This window comes from Takifugu flavidus, chromosome 1 (genome assembly GCF_003711565.1).
Source record: "Takifugu flavidus isolate HTHZ2018 chromosome 1, ASM371156v2, whole genome shotgun sequence".
In the NCBI taxonomy this organism is placed as follows: Eukaryota; Metazoa; Chordata; class Actinopteri; order Tetraodontiformes; family Tetraodontidae; genus Takifugu; species Takifugu flavidus.
Window position 1 is genome coordinate 8,638,073 of NC_079520.1, and position 14,871 is coordinate 8,652,943.

A 14,871-nucleotide genomic window follows, 5' to 3' on the forward strand; every position below is an offset into this window, starting at 1 on the left:
GGGCCTGTGAAAGCCTCTCAGGATGCCCGTAATCGGATAACAGCGAAAAGAATTCTTGACCACGAAGAAAGAAAAAACACAAACGGGGACGTGGGGCTCCTGAATGAATGCAACACGGGAAAGCCAGTTATTCATAAAAGCAAGGAACATCTTTAATCATTCCGTGTCGATGATTAGTCATGGACAATGTCGCTTTGTTTTAAAGTGTGCTGTAATTAATAACGGGAGCAGGACGGAACAATTGAGGGAGCGAGTGTCATGTGTTGTACAATACTGGAGAGGTGATTTCTAAATAGTGTAAATTAGGTGTTTACCTATTGTGATCCAGCGTGTGACACAGCAGCCTCCTTTTTCCTTCAGAACACGACCATAGAGAATGATTAATTGCCAGCTCACAGGGTTTTACTGCTTCAAGAGTAAATCAACTTCTCAGAAGTGCTAACTTGCTAAAATATAAACTAATTTTAGGCCCAAGATATTAAAATATAATCCATCTTCTTCCTCCACTGGGAAAGCTAATTAGAAAATGTGACTGGCATCAGAGTGGAGAGGTGGAGGAATGGTGGGATTAGGCTCGGGAGCAGAAAATCATATCTTCTTGCTTAATCGCAGGACGTCTATACGCCTCAAATCGGCTATTTTATTTAACTCTGCCTGTGTGTGTGTGTGTGTGTGTGTGTGTGTGTGTGTGTGTGTGTGTGTGTGTTAACACAATAATCTACAGATATGTTTTCCAACAATACTGCTGCTCTACCTTTTTGAATTTATCATGTATTTATTTGTTTAACAAGGAAACAAATTGATGGATTTTTTTATTTATTTTTGTGCGTCAAGAAAGAGCTTCAAAGAATGTAAATAAGCTGTCATATGAGACAAAAGAAATACAAAATGCTTCCAAACCTAATCTCCTATTTCTCATGGTTTTTGATGAAGCGGTTGTAATTCTTTTTTCCTTCAGTAGCAAATAAAGGGGATGAGCGAGTGTTGCGTGCCACAGGACATGTAGCAGCAGCGTGCAACAGAGATGAGTTCTGTAGTTCCAGCCAGCCGAGCTGCGTCGAGTCCCACAAGACAATCCCCCGAGAGGAGCAATGCTCTGAGTGGTGACAGCTTAAAGGCAATAAGCCAATAATAAAGACCAGCAAAGTGGCCATGGGAGAGGCTTCTATTCCGGCTACTTTAATAACACAAGAGCAAACAATTGTCACTTATTAGTCTTCAACCAGGTGCACACAGGTGCAGTCTTTTCACATAACAACTTTCTTCTTGAAATATTGGAAATGTTGTGTCCACAGTTTATATAGTTTTTTCCCTTCCTCTCATTCTCTACGAGCATCTTATAAGGAAGTAATTTTGTAGAGAGTGGCAATTTGACAAGTTATTTTCAGCGGTTAACCCCTTAGGCAACGAATATCATTTCATCATCCATTTACAGAGGCACATTTCAAACGTTTTAGTGTTCAAATAGCTGTCCAATTTCTGCCCAGCTGGGTGTCTACTTGTCACAAATGCATTTAAATGCTCTGGGGTTGTCTGTAAAGATGCAGAGAAACGATAAAGTGCAAAATTTCTGGGAGCAAACGCAATCCTAACTTATTTTAATATTATTACAGGTGGCATTAAAATACAGTAAAATTGAAAAACAAAAAAACAGTACATCCAATAAGCACAGCAGATGTATCCGTGCACTAAATGTGTCTAAATTCCTTTTAACTATAACTGCAAACTTTGTCATTTTATACGGAATGTTGTCAGTGGACGATAAGGTTATTCTGAAACTTCTGTGCCGTTGGACCCTGCGAGGAAAAGGAACAAATTTCACTACTACTTTGGGAAGAAATGTGCATGAGGGGAAGGTGGCTGTTCGGCTGTGATGGGGGGCCCACCGGAGGGAAACTCGCGTGGACTCCGGCACTGCAACATTGCCATCTTTTGGCCACAGCGCATATTCCCGCGACAACCTGCAGGACTCTGCCTCTGCAAACCAAGGCAGCCTCACACGGACAGACATATTTCCTTTTGTTACACAGAGAGGACGCATTACCTCTTAGATCCAACCATGCGCAGTGGGCTGTGGTGCCTTGATGATGTTCTATTTGATCTATTCTCTTAAAAGAACAGCGACTGTGATCGTCCCTGAAGGTGCACGGGTGATACAACAGCCGGACAGATGTGACATCAGAGGGATTGAAGACATTTTAAAAATCATCTTCTGGGAGCAGATTTGTGGTGAGCAGGAGAGCTCGAGTGGATGCACTTGTCCACTACCTGAATAAATATTTGTCTGGTGTCCTGTTTTCCCACGGTGGTGTGTGGGACATCACGGATAAGGGAGAGGACGGGCTCTGACAGAGAGTGACAATTCATCCCTTCGCCACCCCCACCCCCCACCCCCCCTAACTGACATGTCACATTCTCTGATGACTTTATTGTGCTCGCTGTCACTGCACTTAATCTGCGTGTCAGTCAAGCTGGAGCGGCCCACACCAGCACCTTCAGACAGCGGCGCTAATACCCACCCTTTTAATGACATTACATTTGGAGTAATGCCATTCAGCGTAGCACTGATATTATCTTCTATTTGCATCATTCAGCCGGTGACACAGCCAGAGCTGGGGCCGATAAAGAGCTGGTCATTTCCCCATCCGTTTCCACTCACATGACAGACATCAAGATGGAAACCGGCTATTATTTACTGTAGCCGTGTTTTTATCCCGGGCAGACATGATGTCTCACTTTACCCCGAGCTGTCAGGGAGTGCATCAACACCTTCGTTTTTGTGATATTTGGAGAAGAGCAGCATGCATTTCCTCTTGTAAACTGTTTTTTTTAATTGTCTTTATTATTCAAACACCTGCTGTGTATTAAGATAGCAAAATAATTGCTCACATCAAACTATAAAAAATAATACTATTAAAGAATTCAACTGGCAGTTTTAATATTGGTTTATGTGTGCAAAAACACCTGCTCGGGAAAATATGTCCCCCCTAAATAAGCCTCGCTTCACCCTCCTTCAGGTGCAATGATTGCATTGTGATAGACGTGCCAAAGCTAATTTTACATGATTCAAATTCCATCTGCAGTGCGCTTGTTCCTCCTGTCATCAGGAATGAGTTAGCAACATTAGCAGCCTATCAGCATTAGAGGTAACAAAATCTTCTCCTCTTTTTTTAAGTGACAGTGCATTTCGCTCCCATCAGAGCTCCAGTCCCTAATTAAATGTATTTAGCATCATAAATATTCCAGGGGGACAGGATGACACAGTGAATTAATGTCTCGCTTCAGTAGCAGAGCCTCTCTATTTGCTGTGGAGAGAAAGCAAGCGCAGTATCAGGTGTGGTAAAGAGTGCTGCTGGACATCTCGCTGTATATCAGTTGGGGGTTTGTTCTCCATATTTTGGAAAGCCAAAACCCATCGGCACTGATTAACCTGAAAAACTAAAGTAAACTAAAAAGTTACCTGCTTAAGGATTAATGCAGCGCAGAAACACAAAGTTCTCCTGACAAACGTATAGATACATTGGACAAGATAGTCCTCGTTTTAGCTGTTTTTCCTGTATATCAGTCAATGCTGATATGCTAATTTTGGCTACAGGATAAAAGTGTTCTTACAACAGTGAGTGCATATAAAGTTCTGTTCTCCTTGCTCTAATAAATGACCGTGCTGGTGCAGGTTGTGTGAGTGAAATATCTTTTATAGCCACCCTCAATAGGTTGTGGTTTCGTGGGAATGAAAGTGAATAGTGGGCCAGTGTGCCTGAGTGCACCAGTGTTAAGCTACTGGCCCCACCTCACCCTGCTGGTGCATTCATCAGTGTCCTCTGTGCAACATTGCCCTCCACAATCCCCTCAGGAAGACAGTGGGGGAAATGGAAGGTTTCCTCTGGGTTTGAACCTCTATCCAAGTCCTAACCCTTGAAAAGGGAAATGTTTCACAGCGGATTTGCTGTTCTCCGTCCTCGAGTATGCGGAAAAGAAAAGCGTAGCCGTCTGTTCATCTCCAGAAACAAAGAAGGACTAATAGTCAGGAGAACCAGGCGCGGATGGGGTGGCTGGAATTACCTGTTATTATGTCCATTTTAAACTTCAATATTTTTCCTAATTTCCCCACATTTTCTATTGCCTCTGCAAATGCATCTGCACCGTTTTCTCTCTCCCCAACACGTGTAATTGCAATTTGGAAGAGCTAAACTAATTTTACGACACAAGAACACCTGTATTCATCTCCATATTAATAGAAAACAGGAAGTATAAATCCCAATTTTCCAGCAGCCAGTGTCAGTGAAGATGTTCCTTGAGGGAGAAGGCTGTCTCCTTTCCATTAAAATATTGGTGCTCTCCCCCCACTTTCTCTCCACTGCGTCCCTTTTGAACCCAAATCAGATATCATAATTATGAATGGCACCCAATTTACATCATTGGTCTTGACACATCTAATATCCATATATGCCAATGCCTATTTAACTGTCCACTGCTAAGGTATTCTCTGTGTTGAGTTATAGCACTGTGTGGGGCCACTGTAAAATACGGGCCCCCGCGAGTCTCATTTGGCTCTGGAGAACAGAGGTTTGACTGATGGCCTAATTTGAATAAAGCAGAAGCAAACAAACTTTTGTGCCATGTTCAGCCCGCTGAAATCTGTTCATTTTGCACAGTGAACCACTAAGCTTCGCCATCAGGGTCAGTGAACGCATCATCGCAGAAATCCATCAGCTCCTTTTCCAACATAATTCCTCAAATTAAGAAACTTGGTGAGGCTTTTTGCACCGCAGCACCTTAATGACAGTATCACAATAGCTGCCAGTGTGGCATCACTTTACAAGATCAAAACCCTCTGATGAATTTTTGACAGCCATATTTTTGAGGCACAAACCACAGTTCACTTTAGACTAGTACGCCTCTTTATCTGGAAAGGCAATGAAATTCACTGAACAAAAACTATTGAGCCACTGGCATTATTCAATGGCTTTATTCTGTGAAACCTATGATGCACCTGTCCAAGGGGAATTTACTACTAATAATGTCCTTTTACTGGGCATGAGGCTCACCCATATTGACCTGGCCCTGATGAAGATTTCTGCCTGTTAAAATTGAGTTTTTCTTGTACCCCTCCTTGCCTGGGCTCTGGGTTTCAGATGAAAGGTGAGGCACAGGGTGACCTAGAAGCAATGCTAATGCTAACACAGGGTGATGAGAGGGATCAAAGTAACAAGTAACAATTGAATGAGTAACAATCAACCTTAACATTTTATGCAAATACAAGCAAATATAGGCAAATATTAGCCTTCAAGCTTAGCTCGAGTAGCTCAGCCAACTCAATCCATCAACACTTCAAACAAGGAAACAGGACGTGAAACAACATGACGCCAGGTTAGTTTTAAAAATATTTTCCAAACATGCTGCAAAGCTAAGCTGCGCTTTCAGTATGTGATTCTCATGAAATTAAGCAGGAAGTAGTCATCTCTTGACATATTTGTGCTGCTGCATCCCTCCCCGTGCATGTTATTACAGCGCGGCGAGGGACGCACAGGAGCCGTTGTCAGGTCAGGCTCTACAAAGCTACGGCCGATGTAGGTGGCCTACGCCACCTCATTAGTAACAACGTGAGCGGTGGTCTAATGAACTTAAGACAATGCTAATTAATGGAAGAGAACAAAGGCTTAACATTTGTAGAAAGTGTGAAGCACTGAGTCGGCGTGTCTGACAGCGTTTAAGCCGCCATAATCTGCCGGCGATGTGGCGCAGTGTGCCTCGACCTCGCAGCGCCGGGGCGGGTCACGGGGAGCAGTTCCATACCTCAGCTGATAGAGTCACCTGTGACAATCCTTTATGGGCTGATAAAGTAAAGGAAGTCTCTCAAGGAACAGCGCACGGACTTGACGGAGGGTCTCCCAGGGGAGCAGGTGTCAGGGTTGTCTATCAGAAGGCTGAAAGGAGAAAAGGGACGTGTTACTGGGCTTCATTGTATCCCAGTTGTCACTGACTGATCGGGTCCATTTAGTTGGCTTTCACAGTGAATGAAGCCACCTGAATAGATGAAAGCGAGACAGCCTTCCCAACAAACAAGGAGCCCTGGAATATTCATGGAGGATCTGTGAGGAAAAGATTAATGTATTAGAAATTAAAATGGGGCCTGGACGTATGATCTTGCTCTAACACTTGGCCAGACCTGTGTCACCCGCCGCTAGCGCCTGAAGTCGGCACACAGCGGTGCCAAGGTGGAGAGGAATCATTAAGCGGCCCGCCATTGTGTGAGCAGAATAATCAAACTCCACCCCCCCACCACCACCACCACTTCCATTCTTTCCCACAGCACTGACAATGAATAATTCCGGAGCCATTTGCAATGTTAACAGCACCTATCTGGGCCATCCATGCCTTTATGATAAGAGTTCCAAATATGCATTTCAACAGTCTGAACAGAAGCTGCTTCGCCGGCATTTCAAAGGACACCTGTCAGTCATCTGAAAGAGCTGTCAGTCTCCGTCACGCAACGGCGCCGCTGAAATGGCCCAGAAGATAATCTTTACTCTCTCTCTTTCTCTCTCCCCACCTCTCTCTTTCAGATCGGAGCGGCTACGTTTGCCATAGAGTGACAAGTGATTTACACTGGAAAATGGATTGTGTTCAAACTGAGAAAAGGGCGGGTTGTTCTCTGGGCCGCGTTATTCTCCGCCGCTGTACGGCAGTATCAAATATGCTATCGCAAATGTGATCTGGGCCGTGCTGAATGTCATTACGTGTGATACCGGGAGCGCTAGACAGGCTGCTGAGCTCAAAGGTGAGTTTGATCATTTGTATCTTGCTAAGTGTAGTTCAGGTGTTCAGGCTTAGAAAGTTTGACCTATTGAAGCTGAGGGGATCGATACTGTTTGGTTTATCTGTCCTACTGGACAAACAGGGAGGAGGTTTACGTGATACCTTAAAAACTGAAATACTGCACTAGTCGGACTAAAACTGGATAAACCCATTAGCTAGACTGAAGTTCAAATTTTAAAAGTCAGGCTAATGCAGTCAGATCATGCGATTGAAGGTTGTCCTACTCCCAGGCATGTGGGGGTATTCTGTCACGGGGGGCTGTCAACATCTTACCAGTCTCCTTCATAGTAACTGTCCTCTAAAACTTGCCTGGCAATTCGCTGGCCTTTCTCAGCCTGCTTGGAAAACAGAGCACTAGCTAATCCGTTTACCGTTGCTACACCATTAGCGGCCCCATTTCACATACCCTGTTGAAATAGTGTTTTCATAGTTCCAACGCATGTTTGTTAAGTGTCGTTTATTAACATTTGAAATGCACCTGTTATCTTGCTGGTGTAGTTTATGAGTGAATGTTAAGATACTGATAAACCACCAATTCTGATTTGGTACAGTTGGTGTGACTAACCTGTCCCAACAGGGCTGCAGCTTCAGGTTTCCTTGTCTATTCCTGCCTGTATAAAGACCAGTCAGACCAGCTGTTCTATATTCTGTGTACAGGTTTGCAACACTGCCAGATTGTTCTGGTCTCTGATACTGTAGAGCAATTGGAAATTGCCCAACACACAAAGAGAAAGAGCGCAAGTCCTCTCCCATCCTAGCCGAGGAGACACGAGGTCAACAACAAATCAATGACCCTCCTGTGCACGTATGCTGGGACAAAGACGGCTCGCATCATAGTCCAATTAAAGGGCTTACAGTCCAACAGCAATGCCTTACAGAAAAGATCTGTAATACTTATTTCCTTTGCCGATGCTGAACTTCTATTGAAGCAGGAAGGCAGATGAAGGCCCCCCTCACATATAGGCCAGCGATTCGTTAGGCACGACTAACTTGCGCGCCACCAGCTGTTGGTGATATTTACAGCTGAGTGCAGCAGATGTGTTTTGGACAGAGGCTCGATGGACCCGGGCTGCAGCCGGCTGAGTCCAGCCCCCCTCGTGGCCACTCCACAGGCGAGGACGGCCAGTACGGACCGCTATACCATCAGAATTAAAATACCGGCGTGTGCATCGTGTCACACGGCCATTTTTATATATGCTGGACAAAACTGAGGAGGGGGGGCTGTGCTAGCCCCTCTGTGCTCCTTTTCAGGAAGAAAAGAACCACAGTAAAGTTATGAAATGTTATGGCCACTTGATACCACCTCCAGGGTGGCGCTCAGCCAGCGGCCGGAGTCACTCCAGTTCATCCAGCACAGGCGGCCACAGAGCTCCGTGGAAGCCCTCGTGCTTACCCATGCAGAATTCTTTTGTTGTGTTCCAGCGCATCAGGCCAGCCGCACACAGAACAAACAGCAATTTGATGAACCCTTTGAATTTCGGTCGCTCCTCTTTGTCACATAGTTTCCACACCATGTCCGCTCCTGCAACAATCTGCTCATTGTCGCCCAGGGAGGACGCGGTTCAAGAAGTGAGTCACTCCATGAATGTTCACTTTCATTTCAGAGCGCAGTAGGCTGGCAGAAATCCCTGCTACTGAACCCTGACTCACCGGCTCCTCTTCGGCGTTAGCGTTCTTCCATCACGGCGGAAAAAAGGGGACTGGCGCTCGCGCTTTTGACTAGATAAAGTTCATGAGCGCGCTGGCTGATGAACTTACACGTGTCGGGATCACAACGGGGCCGTTGTGGCGAAGCACACGAGCGCACCATCAAATAACCCGCCAGTGAATCCAATGTTCGGAGTTAATCAAACGGAGTGAATGAAGGGACAAAAGCGAGCGGTTGTCCTGTCTTTTCTGGAAATTTTCACACGAATCGACGGCGACGGCCGCGCACACGTGTGTACGACGGGGACAACAATCCTGCAGTTGAAAAAGTCACACACGGGAAGCAATTTACCTGAGTCACAAATGAGCGCATAATTGAGTCCTCAGGGAAAATAACTCAGCTTAACTACTGGAAATAATGTGTAAATTCAATACATTTCCTAATGAGCTCATCGGAGTTTGCTGCAATTATATCTGCCGGCCTTGGTGCAGATCGGATCCCGCAGCCGAGCCGAGGCGGCTGAAAACCATCCCTTGTATTCATTAAAATTAGCATATGGACCTGTCAACACTTCTCAGAGTCGCGTTGTAACAATGCCATTTAGCCCCGCGTCAAGCGGTGCCAGTGGAATGAATGCGAGCGGTGGGTAAATGCCCGCCCACCCCCAGCGACAGGGGCGGAACGGGACTGGCAGTGCTGGCTCTGACGCACAAAAGAGGCTGCATTTTAACAGCCAGGCCCTGGCCTCTGACCAGGGGCCATCCACATCAACACTGCTTACACTCCACCATAGCTCCCAGCTACCAGACCAGCCACCACACACGCGCGCGCGCGCACACACACACGTGAACGTGCACACCGAGGCGGGGGAGCGAAGATGAAATAAAGATATTTTTCATTTTAAAGATGTCAGGTTAAATTGGTAAATGTGCAGGCAGGTCTTTAAAGAAACTTCCGATTCCCAGGTATGAAAAGGATGAGGATTAATAAAGAACACTCTTAATTTCTTCCGTCATGGCTGCATTGACGCTGCCAGTGAGGGAAGGCATTGTTGCTCGGCGGAGCACACCAGGCCCTCTCTGCATCTCCATGCCAGGATTTTTAGTTATCAATGGGCCGCAGACTATTGGAATCACTCAGCTGTGCTACTCGATACACTTCAGAACCTCCAACAATGGACAAGCGGCCACGATCTGACACAATTGGGCTCCTTCTCCTGACAAACGTTGTTTACTGTTTCCTGATGTCTGCTGTCGAGATGGCATTTGCTCAGAACTCCTTTTTCTACAGATATGAATATTCCTACTGATTATTAATGAAGCTGAATAAAAGCAGCCAGAGGAAAATCTTTCAATCATTAGAATTTCTTCTGGATAAACTGACTCCGCCACCATAAAAGAGGAGACGGACTAGAAGAAGACAGCGTCTCAGCTGTGAGCTCCACATTGTCATTACCTGGAGCAGAAACGGGAAGGCGAAGGCCCTGGGCTGGCTCTGGTATTTCCATCCTTCCCCTTCCTACTATGACCTGGACTCCATCAAGCCCAGGAGGACCGGGGTCAGCGGTACGGAGGGAGGGGAGGCCACTTCCCGATGCTGACTCTTGCCCTTCCATTTGTTACATGCAGCTTCTGCTGCAAAGTTTTTTGGCCAGTATTCGACATGATACCTCTCCCAGCAGAGGTGGGAGCTGCTGGATCCTTCCAGGGTGCTTAGTAAAAGTTTAACGGTCACAACGCTGGAGAGCAGACATGTAATGAGAAACTAAGGAGACTTATACGGTTTGTCCTCACTTAATGACAAAGTAGAGGCAATGCTCAGGTGTTAACGAAGGAGAGAACTTGAGTTTAGCTTAAAGCGGAATCAAATGTGATGGACTAAAAGGAGATGTAAAGAACTGATGAAAGGTTCACGCTGTGGGTGCTGGTGCCTTAACATGCAGATTTCAGAGGAAACTATACCTCTAACAGAATGGTCAGAACCTGAGAATATCTGTCAGTTTATGGTTGGTCGACTAATAATTTAACTGCAGAGTGTTATAGAGATTTTGAGGCTAGAACAAACATTTATTACCTTATTACCTAGAAAATGTATATCATGTGATCAGTGCATTTTATGACCCACACCACCAGTACACACTCTTAAAGTGTACCCAGTCCATTGACCCCTGTCCTCTGTCCTCTCAGACTTTGCACAAATCATATTTTGAGAGGTTTTTAAATCCATATTCAAGAATTCACACATCCTGGAATCAACTTTGTCACCCACGGTAAGTATTAATTTAATTATTGCTATAAAATACTGCTGCCTCAAAACCATGAAGCTCTTTATACACTCTCTGGATACCTGCAGATATGATGGGGGTACATTGGTGTTAAACTGGGATATAGTCAAGGTTAAATTCAAAGAGGTTCAAAGAAAGTTTATTGTGTTAAAACTGTGCTGTTCTTGTACGATGTGACTGAAAGTCAGAGTTGTGGGCTATAAAGACAGAGAAATGACCGTGGGTGCTACGTTGTGAGGAATAACATGCACAGTGAAGGGTAAACGCACGCGTCTTTGGAGATCCTGGACCGGAAAGAAGCCTGAGGGAGCTTGTGGGCTTGTGGGATACAGGCTATTTTCAACCTTTCTCTGCAGCCGCAAACACAACAACAGGGAACAGCAGCACTTTAACACGTTAGCATGAGAGACACTGACTCATTTGTTCAAAGATAATAAAGATTCTGAACTCAACATGAAATAGTAAAAGGAACCCATGATTCATAACAGCTAGCAGGAAAAAAAGCCATCCCCCTTTTGTCTGCATGATTAAAAGATGTTAGAAGTGTTCTTTATTTATAAATTGTAACAAATAAAACATAAAATGCGTCTAGAAAAACTGTCTGGAAACATAAACTGAATTTCTAACAAAACCCACATTTTAATTAGCTGACATGAGCTCAGCCACAAGTTAATCTGAAGTGATTATTCTTGCCCTCAGAGGAAGCCTGTCTCCCTGCGCTCTGTCAAAAGGTCAATTATGGCCTCAAACCGGCATGCAGTGACAGTGACCTGGAAGCGCTACTGATGACCCCACATCCACAGGCTCCAAAGAGTTGATCATCTAACATGCAGGCTGCCCGGAGCCATGGAAATCTGACATTTGTCTTTATTCAAATGAACACAAACAATATGCATCTCATGCCTCTCCCTAACCTGTGCCAAGGCCAAGGCAGAGTTAATGCACCATCCTTCGATCCGGGGCCACCACCATCACACACAGGACCTGCCCCGAGAGCGTCCTACACTGAGAACGATCCCCACCGCCGGAACACAACGGATCCCCGCGTTCGACGGAAATAAGGGATCGCCAAAATATTTTATCCTCACTGCGATCAATGTAGCCTAAAGATCAGCTGCTCTGTTGTCATAGTTTACACATGGAGCAGAGGCAAAGAATTAAACCGCGTGTGTGAGCATCTATATGCCCACCCTCTCCTACTTTATTTTGAAAGATTCCCAGTATCCAAAAAGCAGGAGCTGTTCACAGATAAGCCAACGTGGAGCTTTTGACTGCTCTGCAGTCAGACGCTCTGCAGAAACACCTCTGTAAGAGGGTTATTGCCATAACACCGGCGTAGCCACAGTAAATTCCCTCTGAATAGCACTTGCCTGAAGCAACACCTACCGTAGTAAAGGTTTATCCATGTGGACTTCCCATCTCATGCTGTTTTTGTCTGGCGCACAGAAGGTAGCGGCCTGGCCTGGAACCGTGTGACACGGAGCAAGGGCCCTCATGTCTTCGGGGCGTTCCGCAGAGCACGATCATGAAAAGCAGAAACACGGAGAAAACGGCGAAAGGTTGAGCCATGGAAACGTCTTTCTTCTGCACGTCAGTTAATTTGCTGCCCCCCCCTCCCCGCTACCTTTGGTTCCACATCACTTTTCTATTATGTTTTGAACACGGGGAAAACATAATACAAATCATCCTGTTGGGGGGAGAAAAAATCTAATCATTACAGCTTCAAATGAAAAAATGGATACCGGTGAAAAATGTGAGGGAATTGTTATTTTTCACATTCTAATTCACATCACAGGGAAACCGCAAAGAAACACGGGCTGTATATCAGATTGGTTCGGTGGCTTTTGCCCTGGGCCAGGCAGCGTGCGCTGATATTAGTTTTAAATACAGATTGCTGGCAATAATAGAACAGAAGAGCCCGAGCTTGCCGCGCAGGCCTCGGTGCAGAGCGCCCAGCGCCGCCACCTTTCCAGGACAGCTTCAATCAAAAAGCTCAAATAAGCGCGGTTCTTTGGGCTCTGTCAACGGTAAACTGTTATTGATCCCAACAAATGAAATTTGTTCACGCTGATCGATCAAACACATTATCTGTGTTTTCCACTCTATTACCAGAAAGTGGAAACTCGAGAGGCATCAATAAATAGAGTGGAGCCACCCCGGGTAGATTTCTTTCAAGCTGCTGGGGTAGAAAAACAGGCCACTTGTAGTGGAAGGTAACAAACCCGCATTGTGGCTAAATGCTGAGTGTCTGAGGTGTCTGGCTGTGAAGAGCACTTGTGAAGCACCTTCAAGGTCTGGAGACACTTGTGTGCCTACTGTATATTTGCCCTCCTGTCTGCCCTTGTTAATACCCCCTCCCCTCTGCACAGTAGTGTACCAAAGCCTTCCAGCTGGCACCCGCCGCCTGCTCTTGGCAGGTTGGGCGGAACGTGAGAGTTAAACCTATATCACCCCAGCGACCGCGTCTCAAATATCAGCGGAGTCCAGCACTTCACCGGGGACCGCCGAGGAGCGGGGCGCAAAGCTCCTCCTGGCATTCCTCCACCCCGGCGCTCCGCCCGGCGACACGGCGGCAGGAAAGTTTTCACCAGATGTAAATGATCCTGTGAGGACGAGCACGCCGTTTAGCCTGAAACAGGAAGTGGGAGTTGCTGTTTGTCCTAAATATTTCCCTTCACATTCTGACATGAAGAAAACATTGATCAGGACACGTCTGTCTGTAGGGTACAGTTAGAATGTAAATGATAAGCTAATATAATAAGGTAATAAGCTAATATGTATGTATGTATGTATGTATGTATGTATGTATGTATGTATGTATGTATGTATGTTAATCCTAATAATTATATTAGATTACCTAGAAATGGAAAGACACTTAAAATCTAAACATTAAATCAGTGTGGCGGCCATGTTATGGATTTAGGTGACTCGAACCGTTTCCACAGCTTGGCAGATGTTAGCGATGTGTTGTGATCACCTGTGAGCTGGAAATAGAGCTTCTCCTCATTTGATATTAGTCACCATGATTTGAAGAATATCATAACCTCTGGTATTTACATGTGGATTTTTTTGTATAAATATTTTCTAAGAGATATTTAAAGGTTTAGTTTGTGTCTGTTTCGTTGGTGGTCACTCATACCCAGATGGACCCTCGGGAGCAGCACAGCTGAGTGATTTAGAGCCAATTTACTTTCATACTAATCTGATTTCTTCAAACATTTACTCACATTTGTGTAAAAACCATCTAGCTTTGGTGCTGAGACCAGTGTCAACACTCCTAATCTCGACCTTCTCTGGCTTCATGTTTGATTTCACCTCATCACGTCACTGAGTTTCATCCTCTGTCCTGCTGATCAGGCGACAGTCATGTGACTGACGGGAAATGATGGAGCTGATTTAGATAACTTGGATAAAAAGGGTAACTTTAGACACATTTGACAATTCCAGAGATTTAACAATGTTTCCTGTATCCAAGTTAAGCTGGTCTGGCCATATGTTTCAATGAAATTAATATAGTAATGATTTAAAATTGGGGCAGTTCCAGAAAGAAACAACTACACTGCTTCGACAAGTGATATGTGAACATTATAATTATACCTGTACTGACCCTTCTTTTGACCTACAAGGTCCTCAGAGGCCTAGCGCCATCCTACCTGGAGGAGCTAGTGACACCTTACCAGCCCAATAGACCGCTCCTCTCTCAGAATGCTGGTCTACTGGTGGTTCCCAGAGTCTCTAGGAGTAGAATGGGGGACCGAGCATTTAGCTACCAGGCCCCCCTGCTATGGAACCAGCTCCCTGTCCAGGTACGGGAGGCTGACTCCATCGCTACTTTTAAGATCAGACTTAAAACCTACCTCTTTGAAAAAGCTTATTGTTACTAATTCAGTAGTTCCAGTTACTATCATAGACAGACAAATTATCATACTTAGGGGTCGTCTAATCGTTAGGTCACATCTTAGTTATGCTGCTATAGCAGGCTGCCGTCCAGCTGATCACCTGACGGCCTCTGCCACCACTGGGTCATGGTTTCCTCTCCTCTCCTCTCCTCTCCCTCCTCCTCCTCCTCTCCTCTCCTCTCCTCTCCCTCTCCCTCTCCCTCTCCCTCTCCTTCTCCTCT

General features: G+C 45.4%; 1 long non-coding RNA gene across 1 annotated transcript in view; it reads right to left on the reverse strand.

The window, feature by feature from the left end:
* Positions 1 to 5,234: 5,234 nt before the first annotated feature.
* LOC130525824 (uncharacterized) overlaps positions 5,235 to 14,871 on the reverse strand; it is a 14,936-nt gene continuing 5,299 nt past the window's right edge. The window contains exons 2-3 of the long non-coding RNA XR_008950594.1: positions 12,138 to 12,249; positions 5,235 to 5,927 (exon numbers count right to left, since the gene is read on the reverse strand). This is a non-coding gene — a long non-coding RNA (uncharacterized LOC130525824). The remainder of the gene's footprint in view (positions 5,928 to 12,137; positions 12,250 to 14,871) is intronic.